The sequence below is a fragment of the Schistocerca nitens genome, chromosome 3, assembly GCF_023898315.1.
Source record: "Schistocerca nitens isolate TAMUIC-IGC-003100 chromosome 3, iqSchNite1.1, whole genome shotgun sequence".
NCBI lineage: Eukaryota > Metazoa > Arthropoda > Insecta > Orthoptera > Acrididae > Schistocerca > Schistocerca nitens.
The window spans coordinates 95764640-95787271 of NC_064616.1; positions in this window are offsets into that span (position 1 = coordinate 95764640).

Below are 22632 nucleotides of genomic sequence, written 5' to 3' on the forward strand. Positions count from 1 at the left end.
GCGATACGCCACTAGTTGTGTATCTTAAGAGAAACATCGTTACTCTTGCCAGCGGTTTCTTGACTTTGAAGCTGTGATTATACTGGTGACGAGATATTGGCTACCCTAAGAGAGTGACAGTGTTTCGTGCAAGTTGCTCACCCAAATACACATTTTTTAGATACTGTTTCCAGTGTGCCTGAAGCGATACGCCACTAGTTGTGTATCTTAAGAGAAACATCGTTACTTTTGCCAGGGGTTTCTAGAAGTTGCTGATTTGATTCTGCTGCTGACGAGGCATTGGCTACCTCAAGAGAGTCATAGAGATTCCTGCCAGTTCTTCACCCAAATACACATTTTTTAGATACTCTTTCCAGTCTGCCTGATAGCTACGCCACTAGTTGTGTATCTTAAGAGTCATTGTAACTTTTGCCAGGGGTTTCTTGAAGTTGCTGATGTGATTATGCTGGTGACGAGGCATTGGCTACCCTATGACTGTCATAGTGATTCCTGCTAGTTGCTCACCCAAATACACATTTTTTTGATACTGTGGCCAGTCTGCCTGAAGCGATACGCCACTAGTTGTGTATCTTAAGAGATACATCGTTACTCTTGCCAGCGGTTTCTTGACTTTGAAGCTGTGATTATACTGGTGACGAGATATTGGCTACCCTAAGAGAGTCACAGTGTTTCGTGCCAGTTGCTCACCCAAATACACATTTTTTTGATACTTTGGCCCGTCTGCCTCAAGTGACACCCCACTAGCTGTGTATCTTATGAGAAGCTTCGTTACCTTTGCAAGCGGTTTCTTGAAGTTGGTGATGGGATTATGTTGGTGACGAGGCATTGGCTACCTTAAGAGAGTCATAGTGCTTCCTGCCAGTTGCTCACCCAAATACACATTTTGAGATACTGTGGCCAGTCTGCCTGAAGCGATACGCCACTAGTTGTGTATCTTAAGAGAAACATCGTTACTCTTGCCAGCGGTTTCTTGACTTTGAAGATGTGATTCTACTGGTGACGAGATATTGGCTACCCTAAGAGAGTCACAGTGTTTCCTGCCAGTTGCTCATCCAAATACACATTTTTTAGATACTCTTTCCAGTCTGCCTGATAGCTACGCCACTAGTTGTGTATCTTAAGAGTCATTGTAACTTTTGCCAGGGGTTTCTTGAAGTTGCTGATGTGATTATGCTGGTGACGAGGCATTGGCTACCCTATGAGTGTCATAGTGATTCCTGCTAGTTGCTCACCCAAATACACATTTTTTTGATACTTTGGCCAGTCTGCCTCAAGTGACACCCCAGTAGATGTGTATCTTATGAGAAGCATCGTTACCTTTGCAAGCGGTTTCTTGAAGTTGGTGATGTGATTATGTTGGTGACGAGGCATTGGCTACCTTAAGAGAGTCATAGTGCTTCCTGCCAGTTGCTCACCCAAATACACATTTTGAGATACTGTGGCCAGTCTGCCTGAAGCGATACGCCACTAGTTGTGTATCTTAAGAGAAACATCGTTACACTTGCCAGCGGTTTCTTGACTTTGAAGCTGTGATTATACTGGTGACGAGATATTGGCTACCCTAAGAGAGTCACAGTGTTTCGTGCCAGTTGCTCACCCAAATACACATTTTTTAGATACTGTTTCCAGTGTGCCTGAAGCGATACGCCACTAGTTGTGTATCTTAAGAGAAACATCGTTACTTTTGCCAGGGGTTTCTAGAAGTTGCTGATTTGATTCTGCTGGTGGCGAGGCATTGGCTACCTCAAGAGAGTCATAGAGATTCCTGCCAGTTCTTCACCCAAATACACATTTTTTAGATACTCTTTCCAGTCTGCCTGATAGCTACGCCACTAGTTGTGTATCTTAAGAGTCATTGTAACTTTTGCCAGGGGTTTCTTGAAGTTGCTGATGTGATTATGCTGGTGACGAGGCATTGGCTACCCTATGACTGTCATAGTGATTCCTGCTAGTTGCTCACCCAAATACACATTTTTTTGATACTTTGGCCAGTCTGCCTCAAGTGACACCCCACTATCTGTGTATCTTATGAGAAGCTTCGTTACCTTTGCAAGCGGTTTCTTGAAGTTGGTGATGGGACTATGTTGGTGACGAGGCATTGGCTACCTTAAGAGAGTCATAGTGCTTCCTGCCAGTTGCTCACGCAAATACACATTTTGAGATACTGTGGCCAGTCTGCCTGAAGCGATACGCCACTAGTTGTGTATCTTAAGAGAAACATCGTTACTCTTGCCAGCGGTTTCTTGACTTTGAAGACGTGATTCTACTGGTGACGAGATATTGGCTACCCTAAGAGAGTCACAGTGTTTCCTGCCAGTTGCTCATCCCAATACACATTTTTTAGATACTCTTTCCAGTCTGCCTTATAGCTACGCCACTAGTTGTGTATCTTAAGAGTCATTGTAACTTTTGCCAGGGGTTTCTTGAAGTTGCTGATGTGATTATTCTGGTGACGAGGCATTGGCTACCCTATGAGTGTCATAGTGATTCCTGTTAGTTGCTCACCCAAATACACATTTTTTTGATACTTTGGCCAGTCTGCCTCAAGTGACACCCCACTAGCTGTGTATCTTATGAGAAGCTTCGTTACCTTTGCAAGCGGTTTCTTGAAGTTGGTGATGGGATTATGTTGGTGACGAGGCATTGGCTACCTTAAGAGAGTCATAGTGCTTCCTGCCAGTTGCTCACCCAAATACACATTTTGAGATACTGTGGCCAGTCTGCCTGAAGCGATACGCCACTAGTTGTGTATCTTAAGAGAAACGTCGTTACTTTTGCCAGGGGTTTCTAGAAGTTGCTGATTTGATTCTGCTGCTGACGAATCATTGGCTACCTCAAGAGAGTCATAGAGATTCCTGCCAGTTCTTCACCCAAATACACATTTTTTAGATACTCTTTCCAGTCTGCCTGATAGCTACGCCACTAGTTGTGTATCTTAAGAGTCATTGTAACTTTTGCCAGGGGTTTCTTGAAGTTGCTGATGTGATTATGCTGGTGACGAGGCATTGGCTACCCTATGACTGTCATAGTGATTCCTGCTAGTTGCTCACCCAAATACACATTTTTTTGATACTGTGGCCAGTCTGCCTGAAGCGATACGCCACTAGTTGTGTATCTTAAGAGATACATCGTTACTCTTGCCAGCGGTTTCTTGACTTTGAAGCTGTGATTATACTGGTGACGAGATATTGGCTACCCTAAGAGAGTCACAGTGTTTCGTGCCAGTTGCTCACCCAAATACACATTTTTTTGATACTTTGGCCCGTCTGCCTCAAGTGACACCCCACTAGCTGTGTATCTTATGAGAAGCTTCGTTACCTTTGCAAGCGGTGTCTTGAAGTTGGTGATGGGATTCTGTTGGTGACGAGGCATTGGCTACCTTAAGAGAGTCATAGTGCTTCCTGCCAGTTGCTCACCCAAATACACATTTTGAGATACTGTGGCCAGTCTGCCTGAAGCGATACGCCACTAGTTGTGTATCTTAAGAGAAACATCGTTACTCTTGCCAGCGGTTTCTTGACTTTGAAGCTGTGATTATACTGGTGACGAGATATTGGCTACCTTAAGAGAGTCATAGCGCTTCCTACTACTTGCTCACCCAAATACACATTTTGAGAAACTGTGGCCAGTCTGCCTGAAGCGATACGCCACTAGTTGTGTATCTTAAGAGAAACATCGTTACTCTTGCCAGCGGTTTCTTGACTTTGAAGATGTGATTCTACTGGTGACGAGATATTGGCTACCCTAAGAGAGTCACAGTTTTTCCTGCCAGTTGCTCATCCCAATACACATTTTTTAGATACTCTTTCCAGTCTGCCTGATAGCTACGCCACTAGTTGTGTATCTTAAGAGTCATTGTAACTTTTGCCAGGGGTTTCTTGAAGTTGCTGATGTGATTATGCTGGTGACGAGGCATTGGTTCCCCTATGAGTGTCATAGTGATTCCTGCTAGTTGCTCACCCAAATACACATTTTTTTGATACTTTGGCCAGTCTGCCTCAAGTGACACCCCGCTAGCTGTGTATCTTATGAGAAGCTTCGTTACCTTTGCAAGCGGTTTCTTGAAGTTGGTGATGGGATTATGTTGGTGACGAGGCATTGGCTACCTTAAGAGAGTCATAGTGCTTCCTGCCAGTTGCTCACCCAAATACACATTTTGAGATACTGTGGCCAGTCTGCCTGAAGCGATACGCCACTAGTTGTGTATCTTAAGAGAAACATCGTTACTCTTGCCAGCGGTTTCTTGACTTTGAAGATGTGATTATACTGGTGACGAGATATTGTCTACCCTAAGAGAGTCACAGTGTTTCCTGCCAGTTGCTCACCCAAATACACATTTTTTAGATACTGTTTCCAGTGTGCCTGAAGCAATACGCGACTAGTTGTGTATCTTAAGAGAAACCGTTACTTTTGCCAGGGGTTTCTAGAAGTTGCTGATTTGATTCTGCTGGTGACGAGGCATTGGCTACCTCAAGAGAGTCATAGAGATTCCTGCCAGTTCTTCACCCAAATACACATTTTTTAGATACTCTTTCCAGTCTGCCTGATAGCTACGCCACTAGTTGTGTATCTTAAGAGTCATTGTAACTTTTGCCAGGGGTTTCTTGAAGTTGCTGATGTGATTATTCTGGTGACGAGGCATTGGCTACCCTATGAGTGTCATAGTGATTCCTGCTAGTTGCTCACCCAAATACACATTTTTTTGATACTTTGGCCAGTCTGCCTCAAGTGACACCCCACTAGCTGTGTATCTTATGAGAAGCTTCGTTACCTTTGCAAGCGGTTTCTTGAAGTTGGTGATGGGATTATGTTGGTGACGAGGCATTGGCTACCATAAGAGAGTCATAGTGCTTCCTGCCAGTTGCTCACCCAAATACACATTTTGAGATACTGTGGCGTCTGCCTGAAGCGATACGCCACTAGTTGTGTATCTTAAGAGAAACATCGTTACTCTTGCCAGCGGTTTCTTGACTTTGAAGCTGTGATTATACTGGTGACGAGATATTGGCTACCCTAAGAGAGTGACAGTGTTTCGTGCAAGTTGCTCACCCAAATACACATTTTTTAGATACTGTTTCCAGTGTGCCTGAAGCGATACGCTACTAGTTGTGTATCTTAAGAGAAACATCGTTACTTTTGCCAGGGGTTTCTAGAAGTTGCTGATTTGATTCTGCTGCTGACGAGGCATTGGCTACCTCAAGAGAGTCATAGAGATTCCTGCCAGTTCTTCACCCAAATACACATTTTTTAGATACTCTTTCCAGTCTGCCTGATAGCTACGCCACTAGTTGTGTATCTTAAGAGTCATTGTAACTTTTGCCAGGGGTTTCTTGAAGTTGCTGATGTGATTATGCTGGTGACGAGGCATTGGCTACCCTATGACTGTCATAGTGATTCCTGCTAGTTGCTCACCCAAATACACATTTTTTTGATACTGTGGCCAGTCTGCCTGAAGCGATACGCCACTAGTTGTGTATCTTAAGAGAAACATCGTTACTCTTGCCAGCGGTTTCTTGACTTTGAAGATGTGATTATACTGGTGACGAGATATTGTCTACCCTAAGAGAGTGACAGTGTTTCCTGCCAGTTGCTCACCCAAATACACATTTTTTAGATACTGTTTCCAGTGTGCCTGAAGCGATACGCGACTAGTTGTGTATCTTAAGAGAAACCGTTACTTTTGCCAGGGGTTTCTAGAAGTTGCTGATTTGATTCTGCTGGTGACGAGGCATTGGCTACCTCAAGAGAGTCATAGAGATTCCTGCCAGTTCTTCACCCAAATACACATTTTTTAGATACTCTTTCCAGCCTGCCTGATAGCTACGCCACTAGTTGTGTATCTTAAGAGTCATTGTAACTTTTGCCAGGGGTTTCTTGAAGTTGCTGATGTGATTATTCTGGTGACGAGGCATTGGCTACCCTATGAGTGTCATAGTGATTCCTGCTAGTTGCTCACCCAAATACACATTTTTTTGATACTTTGGCCAGTCTGCCTCAAGTGACACCCCACTAGCTGTGTATCTTATGAGAAGCTTCGTTACCTTTGCAAGCGGTTTCTTGAAGTTGGTGATGGGATTATGTTGGTGACGAGGCATTGGCTACCATAAGAGAGTCATAGTGCTTCCTGCCAGTTGCTCACCCAAATACACATTTTGAGATACTGTGGCCAGTCTGCCTGAAGCGATACGCCACTAGTTGTGTATCTTAAGAGAAACATCGTTACTCTTGCCAGCGGTTTCTTGACTTTGAAGCTGTGATTATACTGGTGACGAGATATTGGCTACCCTAAGAGAGTGACAGTGTTTCGTGCAAGTTGCTCACCCAAATACACATTTTTTAGATACTGTTTCCAGTGTGCCTGAAGCGATACGCCACTAGTTGTGTATCTTAAGAGAAACATCGTTACTTTTGCCAGGGGTTTCTAGAAGTTGCTGATTTGATTCTGCTGCTGACGAGGCATTGGCTACCTCAAGAGAGTCATAGAGATTCCTGCCAGTTCTTCACCCAAATACACATTTTTTAGATACTCTTTCCAGTCTGCCTGATAGCTACGCCACTAGTTGTGTATCTTAAGAGTCATTGTAACTTTTGCCAGGGGTTTCTTGAAGTTGCTGATGTGATTATGCTGGTGACGAGGCATTGGCTACCCTATGACTGTCATAGTGATTCCTGCTAGTTGCTCACCCAAATACACATTTTTTTGATACTGTGGCCAGTCTGCCTGAAGCGATACGCCACTAGTTGTGTATCTTAAGAGATACATCGTTACTCTTGCCAGCGGTTTCTTGACTTTGAAGCTGTGATTATACTGGTGACGAGATATTGGCTACCCTAAGAGAGTCACAGTGTTTCGTGCCAGTTGCTCACCCAAATACACATTTTTTTGATACTTTGGCCCGTCTGCCTCAAGTGACACCCCACTAGCTGTGTATCTTATGAGAAGCTTCGTTACCTTTGCAAGCGGTTTCTTGAAGTTGGTGATGGGATTATGTTGGTGACGAGGCATTGGCTACCTTAAGAGAGTCATAGTGCTTCCTGCCAGTTGCTCACCCAAATACACATTTTGAGATACTGTGGCCAGTCTGCCTGAAGCGATACGCCACTAGTTGTGTATCTTAAGAGAAACATCGTTACTCTTGCCAGCGGTTTCTTGACTTTGAAGATGTGATTCTACTGGTGACGAGATATTGGCTACCCTAAGAGAGTCACAGTGTTTCCTGCCAGTTGCTCATCCAAATACACATTTTTTAGATACTCTTTCCAGTCTGCCTGATAGCTACGCCACTAGTTGTGTATCTTAAGAGTCATTGTAACTTTTGCCAGGGGTTTCTTGAAGTTGCTGATGTGATTATGCTGGTGACGAGGCATTGGCTACCCTATGAGTGTCATAGTGATTCCTGCTAGTTGCTCACCCAAATACACATTTTTTTGATACTTTGGCCAGTCTGCCTCAAGTGACACCCCAGTAGATGTGTATCTTATGAGAAGCATCGTTACCTTTGCAAGCGGTTTCTTGAAGTTGGTGATGTGATTATGTTGGTGACGAGGCATTGGCTACCTTAAGAGAGTCATAGTGCTTCCTGCCAGTTGCTCACCCAAATACACATTTTGAGATACTGTGGCCAGTCTGCCTGAAGCGATACGCCACTAGTTGTGTATCTTAAGAGAAACATCGTTACACTTGCCAGCGGTTTCTTGACTTTGAAGCTGTGATTATACTGGTGACGAGATATTGGCTACCCTAAGAGAGTCACAGTGTTTCGTGCCAGTTGCTCACCCAAATACACATTTTTTAGATACTGTTTCCAGTGTGCCTGAAGCGATACGCCACTAGTTGTGTATCTTAAGAGAAACATCGTTACTTTTGCCAGGGGTTTCTAGAAGTTGCTGATTTGATTCTGCTGGTGGCGAGGCATTGGCTACCTCAAGAGAGTCATAGAGATTCCTGCCAGTTCTTCACCCAAATACACATTTTTTAGATACTCTTTCCAGTCTGCCTGATAGCTACGCCACTAGTTGTGTATCTTAAGAGTCATTGTAACTTTTGCCAGGGGTTTCTTGAAGTTGCTGATGTGATTATGCTGGTGACGAGGCATTGGCTACCCTATGACTGTCATAGTGATTCCTGCTAGTTGCTCACCCAAATACACATTTTTTTGATACTTTGGCCAGTCTGCCTCAAGTGACACCCCACTATCTGTGTATCTTATGAGAAGCTTCGTTACCTTTGCAAGCGGTTTCTTGAAGTTGGTGATGGGATTATGTTGGTGACGAGGCATTGGCTACCTTAAGAGAGTCATAGTGCTTCCTGCCAGTTGCTCACGCAAATACACATTTTGAGATACTGTGGCCAGTCTGCCTGAAGCGATACGCCACTAGTTGTGTATCTTAAGAGAAACATCGTTACTCTTGCCAGCGGTTTCTTGACTTTGAAGACGTGATTCTACTGGTGACGAGATATTGGCTACCCTAAGAGAGTCACAGTGTTTCCTGCCAGTTGCTCATCCCAATACACATTTTTTAGATACTCTTTCCAGTCTGCCTTATAGCTACGCCACTAGTTGTGTATCTTAAGAGTCATTGTAACTTTTGCCAGGGGTTTCTTGAAGTTGCTGATGTGATTATTCTGGTGACGAGGCATTGGCTACCCTATGAGTGTCATAGTGATTCCTGTTAGTTGCTCACCCAAATACACATTTTTTTGATACTTTGGCCAGTCTGCCTCAAGTGACACCCCACTAGCTGTGTATCTTATGAGAAGCTTCGTTACCTTTGCAAGCGGTTTCTTGAAGTTGGTGATGGGATTATGTTGGTGACGAGGCATTGGCTACCTTAAGAGAGTCATAGTGCTTCCTGCCAGTTGCTCACCCAAATACACATTTTGAGATACTGTGGCCAGTCTGCCTGAAGCGATACGCCACTAGTTGTGTATCTTAAGAGAAACGTCGTTACTTTTGCCAGGGGTTTCTAGAAGTTGCTGATTTGATTCTGCTGCTGACGAATCATTGGCTACCTCAAGAGAGTCATAGAGATTCCTGCCAGTTCTTCACCCAAATACACATTTTTTAGATACTCTTTCCAGTCTGCCTGATAGCTACGCCACTAGTTGTGTATCTTAAGAGTCATTGTAACTTTTGCCAGGGGTTTCTTGAAGTTGCTGATGTGATTATGCTGGTGACGAGGCATTGGCTACCCTATGACTGTCATAGTGATTCCTGCTAGTTGCTCACCCAAATACACATTTTTTTGATACTGTGGCCAGTCTGCCTGAAGCGATACGCCACTAGTTGTGTATCTTAAGAGATACATCGTTACTCTTGCCAGCGGTTTCTTGACTTTGAAGCTGTGATTATACTGGTGACGAGATATTGGCTACCCTAAGAGAGTCACAGTGTTTCGTGCCAGTTGCTCACCCAAATACACATTTTTTTGATACTTTGGCCCGTCTGCCTCAAGTGACACCCCACTAGCTGTGTATCTTATGAGAAGCTTAGTTACCTTTGCAAGCGGTGTCTTGAAGTTGGTGATGGGATTCTGTTGGTGACGAGGCATTGGCTACCTTAAGAGAGTCATAGTGCTTCCTGCCAGTTGCTCACCCAAATACACATTTTGAGATACTGTGGCCAGTCTGCCTGAAGCGATACGCCACTAGTTGTGTATCTTAAGAGAAACATCGTTACTCTTGCCAGCGGTTTCTTGACTTTGAAGCTGTGATTATACTGGTGACGAGATATTGGCTACCTTAAGAGAGTCATAGCGCTTCCTACTACTTGCTCACCCAAATACACATTTTGAGAAACTGTGGCCAGTCTGCCTGAAGCGATACGCCACTAGTTGTGTATCTTAAGAGAAACATCGTTACTCTTGCCAGCGGTTTCTTGACTTTGAAGATGTGATTCTACTGGTGACGAGATATTGGCTACCCTAAGAGAGTCACAGTTTTTCCTGCCAGTTGCTCATCCCAATACACATTTTTTAGATACTCTTTCCAGTCTGCCTGATAGCTACGCCACTAGTTGTGTATCTTAAGAGTCATTGTAACTTTTGCCAGGGGTTTCTTGAAGTTGCTGATGTGATTATGCTGGTGACGAGGCATTGGTTCCCCTATGAGTGTCATAGTGATTCCTGCTAGTTGCTCACCCAAATACACATTTTTTTGATACTTTGGCCAGTCTGCCTCAAGTGACACCCCGCTAGCTGTGTATCTTATGAGAAGCTTCGTTACCTTTGCAAGCGGTTTCTTGAAGTTGGTGATGGGATTATGTTGGTGACGAGGCATTGGCTACCTTAAGAGAGTCATAGTGCTTCCTGCCAGTTGCTCACCCAAATACACATTTTGAGATACTGTGGCCAGTCTGCCTGAAGCGATACGCCACTAGTTGTGTATCTTAAGAGAAACATCGTTACTCTTGCCAGCGGTTTCTTGACTTTGAAGATGTGATTATACTGGTGACGAGATATTGTCTACCCTAAGAGAGTCACAGTGTTTCCTGCCAGTTGCTCACCCAAATACACATTTTTTAGATACTGTTTCCAGTGTGCCTGAAGCAATACGCGACTAGTTGTGTATCTTAAGAGAAACCGTTACTTTTGCCAGGGGTTTCTAGAAGTTGCTGATTTGATTCTGCTGGTGACGAGGCATTGGCTACCTCAAGAGAGTCATAGAGATTCCTGCCAGTTCTTCACCCAAATACACATTTTTTAGATACTCTTTCCAGTCTGCCTGATAGCTACGCCACTAGTTGTGTATCTTAAGAGTCATTGTAACTTTTGCCAGGGGTTTCTTGAAGTTGCTGATGTGATTATTCTGGTGACGAGGCATTGGCTACCCTATGAGTGTCATAGTGATTCCTGCTAGTTGCTCACCCAAATACACATTTTTTTGATACTTTGGCCAGTCTGCCTCAAGTGACACCCCACTAGCTGTGTATCTTATGAGAAGCTTCGTTACCTTTGCAAGCGGTTTCTTGAAGTTGGTGATGGGATTATGTTGGTGACGAGGCATTGGCTACCATAAGAGAGTCATAGTGCTTCCTGCCAGTTGCTCACCCAAATACACATTTTGAGATACTGTGGCGTCTGCCTGAAGCGATACGCCACTAGTTGTGTATCTTAAGAGAAACATCGTTACTCTTGCCAGCGGTTTCTTGACTTTGAAGCTGTGATTATACTGGTGACGAGATATTGGCTACCCTAAGAGAGTGACAGTGTTTCGTGCAAGTTGCTCACCCAAATACACATTTTTTAGATACTGTTTCCAGTGTGCCTGAAGCGATACGCTACTAGTTGTGTATCTTAAGAGAAACATCGTTACTTTTGCCAGGGGTTTCTAGAAGTTGCTGATTTGATTCTGCTGCTGACGAGGCATTGGCTACCTCAAGAGAGTCATAGAGATTCCTGCCAGTTCTTCACCCAAATACACATTTTTTAGATACTCTTTCCAGTCTGCCTGATAGCTACGCCACTAGTTGTGTATCTTAAGAGTCATTGTAACTTTTGCCAGGGGTTTCTTGAAGTTGCTGATGTGATTATGCTGGTGACGAGGCATTGGCTACCCTATGACTGTCATAGTGATTCCTGCTAGTTGCTCACCCAAATACACATTTTTTTGATACTGTGGCCAGTCTGCCTGAAGCGATACGCCACTAGTTGTGTATCTTAAGAGATACATCGTTACTCTTGCCAGCGGTTTCTTGACTTTGAAGCTGTGATTATACTGGTGACGAGATATTGGCTACCCTAAGAGAGTCACAGTGTTTCGTGCCAGTTGCTCACCCAAATACACATTTTTTTGATACTTTGGCCCGTCTGCCTCAAGTGACACCCCACTAGCTGTGTATCTTATGAGAAGCTTCGTTACCTTTGCAAGCGGTTTCTTGAAGTTGGTGATGGGATTATGTTGGTGACGAGGCATTGGCTACCTTAAGAGAGTCATAGTGCTTCCTGCCAGTTGCTCACCCAAATACACATTTTGAGATACTGTGGCCAGTCTGCCTGAAGCGATACGCCACTAGTTGTGTATCTTAAGAGAAACATCGTTACTCTTGCCAGCGGTTTCTTGACTTTGAAGATGTGATTCTACTGGTGACGAGATATTGGCTACCCTAAGAGAGTCACAGTGTTTCCTGCCAGTTGCTCATCCAAATACACATTTTTTAGATACTCTTTCCAGTCTGCCTGATAGCTACGCCACTAGTTGTGTATCTTAAGAGTCATTGTAACTTTTGCCAGGGGTTTCTTGAAGTTGCTGATGTGATTATGCTGGTGACGAGGCATTGGCTACCCTATGAGTGTCATAGTGATTCCTGCTAGTTGCTCACCCAAATACACATTTTTTTGATACTTTGGCCAGTCTGCCTCAAGTGACACCCCAGTAGATGTGTATCTTATGAGAAGCATCGTTACCTTTGCAAGCGGTTTCTTGAAGTTGGTGATGGGATTATGTTGGTGACGAGGCATTGGCTACCTTAAGAGAGTCATAGTGCTTCCTGCCAGTTGCTCACCCAAATACACATTTTGAGATACTGTGGCCAGTCTGCCTGAAGCGATACGCCACTAGTTGTGTATCTTAAGAGAAACATCGTTACTCTTGCCAGCGGTTTCTTGACTTTGAAGATGTGATTATACTGGTGACGAGATATTGGCTACCCTTAGAGAGTCACAGTGTTTCCTGCCAGTTGCTCATCCAAATACACATTTTTTAGATACTCTTTCCAGTCTGCCTGATAGCTACGCCACTAGTTGTGTATCTTAAGAGTCATTGTAACTTTTGCCAGGGGTTTCTTGAAGTTGCTGATGTGATTATGCTGGTGACGAGGCATTGGCTACCCTATGAGTGTCATAGTGATTCCTGCTAGTTGCTCACCCAAATACACATTTTTTTGATACTTTGGCCAGTCTGCCTCAAGTGACACCCCGCTAGCTGTGTATCTTATGAGAAGCTTCGTTACCTTTGCAAGCGGTTTCTTGAAGTTGGTGATGGGATTATGTTGGTGACGAGGCATTGGCTACCTTAAGAGAGTCATAGTGCTTCCTGCCAGTTGCTCACCCAAATACACATTTTGAGATACTGTGGCCAGTCTGCCTGAGGCGATACGCCACTAGTTGTGTATCTTAAGAGAAACATCGTTACTCTTGCCAGCGGTTTCTTGACTTTGAAGCTGTGATTATACTGATGACGAGATATTGGCTACCCTAAGAGAGTCACAGTGTTTCGTGCCAGTTGCTCACCCAAATACACATTTTTTTGATACTTTGGCCCGTCTGCCTCAAGTGACACCCCACTAGCTGTGTATCTTATGAGAAGCTTCGTTACCTTTGCAAGCGGTTTCTTGAAGTTGGTGATGGGATTATGTTGGTGACGAGGCATTGGCTACCTTAAGAGAGTCATAGTGCTTCCTGCCAGTTGCTCACCCAAATACACATTTTGAGATACTGTGGCCAGTCTGCCTGAAGCGATACGCCACTAGTTGTGTATCTTAAGAGAAACATCGTTACTCTTGCCAGCGGTTTCTTGACTTTGAAGCTGTGATTATACTGATGACGAGGCATTGGCTACCTTAAGAGAGTCATAGTGCTTCCTGCCAGTTGCTCACCCAAATACACATTTTTTAGATACTGTTTCCAGTGTGTCTGAAGAGATACGCCACTAGTTGTGTATCTTAAGGGACATATAGATACTTTTGCAAGGGGTTTCTTGAAGTTGGTGATGTGATTATGTTGGTGACGAGGCATTGGCTACCTTAAGAGAGTCATAGTGCTTCCTGCCAGTTGCTCACCCAAATACACATTTTGAGATACTGTGGCCAGTCTGCCTGAAGCGATACGCCACTAGTTGTGTATCTTAAGAGAAACATCGTTACTCTTGCCAGCGGTTTCTTGACTTTGAAGCTGTGATTATACTGGTGACGAGATATTGGCTACCTTAAGAGAGTCATAGCGCTTCCTACTACTTGCTCACCCAAATACACATTTTGAGATACTGTGGCCAGTCTGCCTGAAGCGATACGCCACTAGTTGTGTATCTTAAGAGAAACATCGTTACTCTTGCCAGCGGTTTCTTGACTTTGAAGACGTGATTCTACTGGTGACGAGATATTGGCTACCCTAAGAGAGTCACAGTGTTTCCTGCCAGTTGCTCATCCCAATACACATTTTTTAGATACTCTTTCCAGTCTGCCTGATAGCTACGCCACTAGTTGTGTATCTTAAGAGTCATTGTAACTTTTGCCAGGGGTTTCTTGAAGTTGCTGATGTGATTATGCTGGTGACGAGGCATTGGTTCCCCTATGAGTGTCATAGTGATTCCTGCTAGTTGCTCACCCAAATACACATTTTTTTGATACTTTGGCCAGTCTGCCTCAAGTGACACCCCGCTAGCTGTGTATCTTATGAGAAGCTTCGTTACCTTTGCAAGCGGTTTCTTGAAGTTGGTGATGGGATTATGTTGGTGACGAGGCATTGGCTACCTTAAGAGAGTCATAGTGCTTCCTGCCAGTTGCTCACCCAAATACACATTTTGAGATACTGTGGCCAGTCTGCCTGAGGCGATACGCCACTAGTTGTGTATCTTAAGAGAAACATCGTTACTCTTGCCAGCGGTTTCTTGACTTTGAAGCTGTGATTATACTGATGACGAGATATTGGCTACCCTAAGAGAGTCACAGTGTTTCGTGCCAGTTGCTCACCCAAATACACATTTTTTTGATACTTTGGCCCGTCTGCCTCAAGTGACACCCCACTAGCTGTGTATCTTATGAGAAGCTTCGTTACCTTTGCAAGCGGTTTCTTGAAGTTGGTGATGGGATTATGTTGGTGACGAGGCATTGGCTACCTTAAGAGAGTCATAGTGCTTCCTGCCAGTTGCTCACCCAAATACACATTTTGAGATACTGTGGCCAGTCTGCCTGAAGCGATACGCCACTAGTTGTGTATCTTAAGAGAAACATCGTTACTCTTGCCAGCGGTTTCTTGACTTTGAAGCTGTGATTATACTGATGACGAGGCATTGGCTACCTTAAGAGAGTCATAGTGCTTCCTGCCAGTTGCTCACCCAAATACACATTTTTTAGATACTGTTTCCAGTGTGTCTGAAGAGATACGCCACTAGTTGTGTATCTTAAGGGACATATAGATACTTTTGCAAGGGGTTTCTTGAAGTTGGTGATGTGATTATGTTGGTGACGAGGCATTGGCTACCTTAAGAGAGTCATAGTGCTTCCTGCCAGTTGCTCACCCAAATACACATTTTGAGATACTGTGGCCAGTCTGCCTGAAGCGATACGCCACTAGTTGTGTATCTTAAGAGAAACATCGTTACTCTTGCCAGCGGTTTCTTGACTTTGAAGCTGTGATTATACTGGTGACGAGATATTGGCTACCTTAAGAGAGTCATAGCGCTTCCTACTACTTGCTCACCCAAATACACATTTTGAGATACTGTGGCCAGTCTGCCTGAAGCGATACGCCACTAGTTGTGTATCTTAAGAGAAACATCGTTACTCTTGCCAGCGGTTTCTTGACTTTGAAGACGTGATTCTACTGGTGACGAGATATTGGCTACCCTAAGAGAGTCACAGTGTTTCCTGCCAGTTGCTCATCCCAATACACATTTTTTAGATACTCTTTCCAGTCTGCCTGATAGCTACGCCACTAGTTGTGTATCTTAAGAGTCATTGTAACTTTTGCCAGGGGTTTCTTGAAGTTGCTGATGTGATTATGCTGGTGACGAGGCATTGGTTCCCCTATGAGTGTCATAGTGATTCCTGCTAGTTGCTCACCCAAATACACATTTTTTTGATACTTTGGCCAGTCTGCCTCAAGTGACACCCCGCTAGCTGTGTATCTTATGAGAAGCTTCGTTACCTTTGCAAGCGGTTTCTTGAAGTTGGTGATGGGATTATGTTGGTGACGAGGCATTGGCTACCTTAAGAGAGTCATAGTGCTTCCTGCCAGTTGCTCACCCAAATACACATTTTGAGATACTGTGGCCAGTCTGCCTGAAGCGATACGCCACTAGTTGTGTATCTTAAGAGAAACATCGTTACTCTTGCCAGCGGTTTCTTGACTTTGAAGATGTGATTATACTGGTGACGAGATATTGTCTACCCTAAGAGAGTGACAGTGTTTCCTGCCAGTTGCTCACCCAAATACACATTTTTTAGATACTGTTTCCAGTGTGCCTGAAGCGATACGCGACTAGTTGTGTATCTTAAGAGAAACCGTTACTTTTGCCAGGGGTTTCTAGAAGTTGCTGATTTGATTCTGCTGGTGACGAGGCATTGGCTACCTCAAGAGAGTCATAGAGATTCCTGCCAGCTCTTCACCCAAATACACATTTTTTAGATACCCTTTCCAGTCTGCCTGATAGCTACGCCACTAGTTGTGTATCTTAAGAGTCATTGTAACTTTTGCCAGGGGTTTCTTGAAGTTGCTGATGTGATTATTCTGGTGACGAGGCATTGGCTACCCTATGAGTGTCATAGTGATTCCTGCTAGTTGCTCACCCAAATACACATTTTTTTGATACTTTGGCCAGTCTGCCTCAAGTGACACCCCACTAGCTGTGTATCTTATGAGAAGCTTCGTTACCTTTGCAAGCGGTTTCTTGAAGTTGGTGATGGGATTATGTTGGTGACGAGGCATTGGCTACCATAAGAGAGTCATAGTGCTTCCTGCCAGTTGCTCACCCAAATACACATTTTGAGATACTGTGGCCAGTCTGCCTGAAGCGATACGCCACTAGTTGTGTATCTTAAGAGAAACATCGTTACTCTTGCCAGCGGTTTCTTGACTTTGAGGCTGTGATTATACTGGTGACGAGATATTGGCTACCCTAAGAGAGTGACAGTGTTTCGTGCAAGTTGCTCACCCAAATACACATTTTTTAGATACTGTTTCCAGTGTGCCTGAAGCGATACGCCACTAGTTGTGTATCTTAAGAGAAACATCGTTACTTTTGCCAGGGGTTTCTAGAAGTTGCTGATTTGATTCTGCTGCTGACGAGGCATTGGCTACCTCAAGAGAGTCATAGAGATTCCTGCCAGTTCTTCACCCAAATACACATTTTTTAGATACTCTTTCCAGTCTGCCTGATAGCTACGCCACTAGTTGTGTATCTTAAGAGTCATTGTAACTTTTGCCAGGGGTTTCTTGAAGTTGCTGATGTGATTATGCTGGTGACGAGGCATTGGCTACCCTATGACTGTCATAGTGATTCCTGCTAGTTGCTCACCCAAATACACATTTTTTTGATACTGTGGCCAGTCTGCCTGAAGCGATACGCCACTAGTTGTGTATCTTAAGAGATACATCGTTACTCTTGCCAGCGGTTTCTTGACTTTGAAGCTGTGATTATACTGGTGACGAGATATTGGCTACCCTAAGAGAGTCACAGTGTTTCGTGCCAGTTGCTCACCCAAATACACATTTTTTTGATACTTTGGCCCGTCTGCCTCAAGTGACACCCCACTAGCTGTGTATCTTATGAGAAGCTTCGTTACCTTTGCAAGCGGTTTCTTGAAGTTGGTGATGGGATTATGTTGGTGACGAGGCATTGGCTACCTTAAGATAGTCATAGTGCTTCCTGCCAGTTGCTCACCCAAATACACATTTTGAGATACTGTGGCCAGTCTGCCTGAAGCGATACGCCACTAGTTGTGTATCTTAAGAGAAACATCGTTACTCTTGCCAGCGGTTTCTTGACTTTGAAGATGTGATTCTACTGGTGACGAGATATTGGCTACCCTAAGAGAGTCACAGTGTTTCCTGCCAGTTGCTCATCCAAATACACATTTTTTAGATACTCTTTCCAGTCTGCCTGATAGCTACGCCACTAGTTGTGTATCTTAAGAGTCATTGTAACTTTTGCCAGGGGTTTCTTGAAGTTGCTGATGTGATTATGCTGGTGACGAGGCATTGGCTACCCTATGAGTGTCATAGTGATTCCTGCTAGTTGCTCACCCAAATACACATTTTTTTGATACTTTGGCCAGTCTGCCTCAAGTGACACCCCAGTAGATGTGTATCTTATGAGAAGCATCGTTACCTTTGCAAGCGGTTTCTTGAAGTTGGTGATGTGATTATGTTGGTGACGAGGCATTGGCTACCTTAAGAGAGTCATAGTGCTTCCTGCCAGTTGCTCACCCAAATACACATTTTGAGATACTGTGGCCAGTCTGCCTGAAGCGATACGCCACTAGTTGTGTATCTTAAGAGAAACATCGTTACACTCACCAGCGGTTTCTTGACTTTGAAGCTGTGATTATACTGGTGACGAGATATTGGCTACCCTAAGAGAGTCACAGTGTTTCGTGCCAGTTGCTCACCCAAATACACATTTTTTAGATACTGTTTCCAGTGTGCCTGAAGCGATACGCCACTAGTTGTGTATCTTAAGAGAAACATCGTTACTTTTGCCAGGGGTTTCTAGAAGTTGCTGATTTGATTCTGCTGGTGGCGAGGCATTGGCTACCTCAAGAGAGTCATAGAGATTCCTGCCAGTTCTTCACCCAAATACACATTTTTTAGATACTCTTTCCAGTCTGCCTGATAGCTACGCCACTAGTTGTGTATCTTAAGAGTCATTGTAACTTTTGCCAGGGGTTTCTTGAAGTTGCTGATGTGATTATGCTGGTGACGAGGCATTGGCTACCCTATGACTGTCATAGTGATTCCTGCTAGTTGCTCACCCAAATACACATTTTTTTGATACTTTGGCCAGTCTGCCTCAAGTGACACCCCACTATCTGTGTATCTTATGAGAAGCTTCGTTACCTTTGCAAGCGGTTTCTTGAAGTTGGTGATGGGATTATGTTGGTGACGAGGCATTGGCTACCTTAAGAGAGTCATAGTGCTTCCTGCCAGTTGCTCACGCAAATACACATTTTGAGATACTGTGGCCAGTCTGCCTGAAGCGATACGCCACTAGTTGTGTATCTTAAGAGAAACATCGTTACTCTTGCCAGCGGTTTCTTGACTTTGAAGACGTGATTCTACTGGTGACGAGATATTGGCTACCCTAAGAGAGTCACAGTGTTTCCTGCCAGTTGCTCATCCCAATACACATTTTTTAGATACTCTTTCCAGTCTGCCTGATAGCTACGCCACTAGTTGTGTATCTTAAGAGTCATTGTAACTTTTGCCAGGGGTTTCTTGAAGTTGCTGATGTGATTATTCTGGTGACGAGGCATTGGCTACCCTATGAGTGTCATAGTGATTCCTGTTAGTTGCTCACCCAAATACACATTTTTTTGATACTTTGGCCAGTCTGCCTCAAGTGACACCCCACTAGCTGTGTATCTTATGAGAAGCTTCGTTACCTTTGCAAGCGGTTTCTTGAAGTTGGTGATGGAATTATGTTGGTGACGAGGCATTGGCTACCTTAAGAGAGTCATAGTGCTTCCTGCCAGTTGCTCACCCAAATACACATTTTGAGATACTGTGGCCAGTCTGCCTGAAGCGATACGCCACTAGTTGTGTATCTTAAGAGATACATCGTTACTCTTGCCAGCGGTTTCTTGACTTTGAAGCTGTGATTATACTGGTGACGAGATATTGGCTACCCTAAGAGAGTCACAGTGTTTCGTGCCAGTTGCTCACCCAAATACACATTTTTTTGATACTTTGGCCCGTCTGCCTCAAGTGACACCCCACTAGCTGTGTATCTTATGAGAAGCTTAGTTACCTTTGCAAGCGGTGTCTTGAAGTTGGTGATGGGATTCTGTTGGTGACGAGGCATTGGCTACCTTAAGAGAGTCATAGTGCTTCCTGCCAGTTGCTCACCCAAATACACATTTTGAGATACTGTGGCCAGTCTGCCTGAAGCGATACGCCACTAGTTGTGTATCTTAAGAGAAACATCGTTACTCTTGCCAGCGGTTTCTTGACTTTGAAGCTGTGATTATACTGGTGACGAGATATTGGCTACCTTAAGAGAGTCATAGCGCTTCCTACTACTTGCTCACCCAAATACACATTTTGAGAAACTGTGGCCAGTCTGCCTGAAGCGATACGCCACTAGTTGTGTATCTTAAGAGAAACATCGTTACTCTTGCCAGCGGTTTCTTGACTTTGAAGATGTGATTCTACTGGTGACGAGATATTGGCTACCCTAAGAGAGTCACAGTTTTTCCTGCCAGTTGCTCATCCCAATACACATTTTTTAGATACTCTTTCCAGTCTGCCTGATAGCTACGCCACTAGTTGTGTATCTTAAGAGTCATTGTAACTTTTGCCAGGGGTTTCTTGAAGTTGCTGATGTGATTATGCTGGTGACGAGGCATTGGTTCCCCTATGAGTGTCATAGTGATTCCTGCTAGTTGCTCACCCAAATACACATTTTTTTGATACTTTGGCCAGTCTGCCTCAAGTGACACCCCGCTAGCTGTGTATCTTATGAGAAGCTTCGTTACCTTTGCAAGCGGTTTCTTGAAGTTGGTGATGGGATTATGTTGGTGACGAGGCATTGGCTACCTTAAGAGAGTCATAGTGCTTCCTGCCAGTTGCTCACCCAAATACACATTTTGAGATACTGTGGCCAGTCTGCCTGAAGCGATACGCCACTAGTTGTGTATCTTAAGAGAAACATCGTTACTCTTGCCAGCGGTTTCTTGACTTTGAAGATGTGATTATACTGGTGACGAGATATTGTCTACCCTAAGAGAGTCACAGTGTTTCCTGCCAGTTGCTCACCCAAATACACATTTTTTAGATACTGTTTCCAGTGTGCCTGAAGCGATACGCGACTAGTTGTGTATCTTAAGAGAAACCGTTACTTTTGCCAGGGGTTTCTAGAAGTTGCTGATTTGATTCTGCTGGTGACGAGGCATTGGCTACCTCAAGAGAGTCATAGAGATTCCTGCCAGTTCTTCACCCAAATACACATTTTTTAGATACTCTTTCCAGTCTGCCTGATAGCTACGCCACTAGTTGTGTATCTTAAGAGTCATTGTAACTTTTGCCAGGGGTTTCTTGAAGTTGCTGATGTGATTATTCTGGTGACGAGGCATTGGCTACCCTATGAGTGTCATAGTGATTCCTGCTAGTTGCTCACCCAAATACACATTTTTTTGATACTTTGGCCAGTCTGCCTCAAGTGACACCCCACTAGCTGTGTATCTTATGAGAAGCTTCGTTACCTTTGCAAGCGGTTTCTTGAAGTTGGTGATGGGATTATGTTGGTGACGAGGCATTGGCTACCATAAGAGAGTCATAGTGCTTCCTGCCAGTTGCTCACCCAAATACACATTTTGAGATACTGTGGCGTCTGCCTGAAGCGATACGCCACTAGTTGTGTATCTTAAGAGAAACATCGTTACTCTTGCCAGCGGTTTCTTGACTTTGAAGCTGTGATTATACTGGTGACGAGATATTGGCTACCCTAAGAGAGTGACAGTGTTTCGTGCAAGTTGCTCACCCAAATACACATTTTTTAGATACTGTTTCCAGTGTGCCTGAAGCGATACGCCACTAGTTGTGTATCTTAAGAGAAACATCGTTACTTTTGCCAGGGGTTTCTAGAAGTTGCTGATTTGATTCTGCTGCTGACGAGGCATTGGCTACCTCAAGAGAGTCATAGAGATTCCTGCCAGTTCTTCACCCAAATACACATTTTTTAGATACTCTTTCCAGTCTGCCTGATAGCTACGCCACTAGTTGTGTATCTTAAGAGTCATTGTAACTTTTGCCAGGGGTTTCTTGAAGTTGCTGATGTGATTATGCTGGTGACGAGGCATTGGCTACCCTATGACTGTCATAGTGATTCCTGCTAGTTGCTCACCCAAATACACATTTTTTTGATACTGTGGCCAGTCTGCCTGAAGCGATACGCCACTAGTTGTGTATCTTAAGAGATACATCGTTACTCTTGCCAGCGGTTTCTTGACTTTGAAGCTGTGATTATACTGGTGACGAGATATTGGCTACCCTAAGAGAGTCACAGTGTTTCGTGCCAGTTGCTCACCCAAATACACATTTTTTTGATACTTTGGCCCGTCTGCCTCAAGTGACACCCCACTAGCTGTGTATCTTATGAGAAGCTTCGTTACCTTTGCAAGCGGTTTCTTGAAGTTGGTGATGGGATTATGTTGGTGACGAGGCATTGGCTACCTTAAGAGAGTCATAGTGCTTCCTGCCAGTTGCTCACCCAAATACACATTTTGAGATACTGTGGCCAGTCTGCCTGAAGCGATACGCCACTAGTTGTGTATCTTAAGAGAAACATCGTTACTCTTGCCAGCGGTTTCTTGACTTTGAAGATGTGATTCTACTGGTGACGAGATATTGGCTACCCTAAGAGAGTCACAGTGTTTCCTGCCAGTTGCTCATCCAAATACACATTTTTTAGATACTCTTTCCAGTCTGCCTGATAGCTACGCCACTAGTTGTGTATCTTAAGAGTCATTGTAACTTTTGCCAGGGGTTTCTTGAAGTTGCTGATGTGATTATGCTGGTGACGAGGCATTGGCTACCCTATGAGTGTCATAGTGATTCCTGCTAGTTGCTCACCCAAATACACATTTTTTTGATACTTTGGCCAGTCTGCCTCAAGTGACACCCCAGTAGATGTGTATCTTATGAGAAGCATCGTTACCTTTGCAAGCGGTTTCTTGAAGTTGGTGATGGGATTATGTT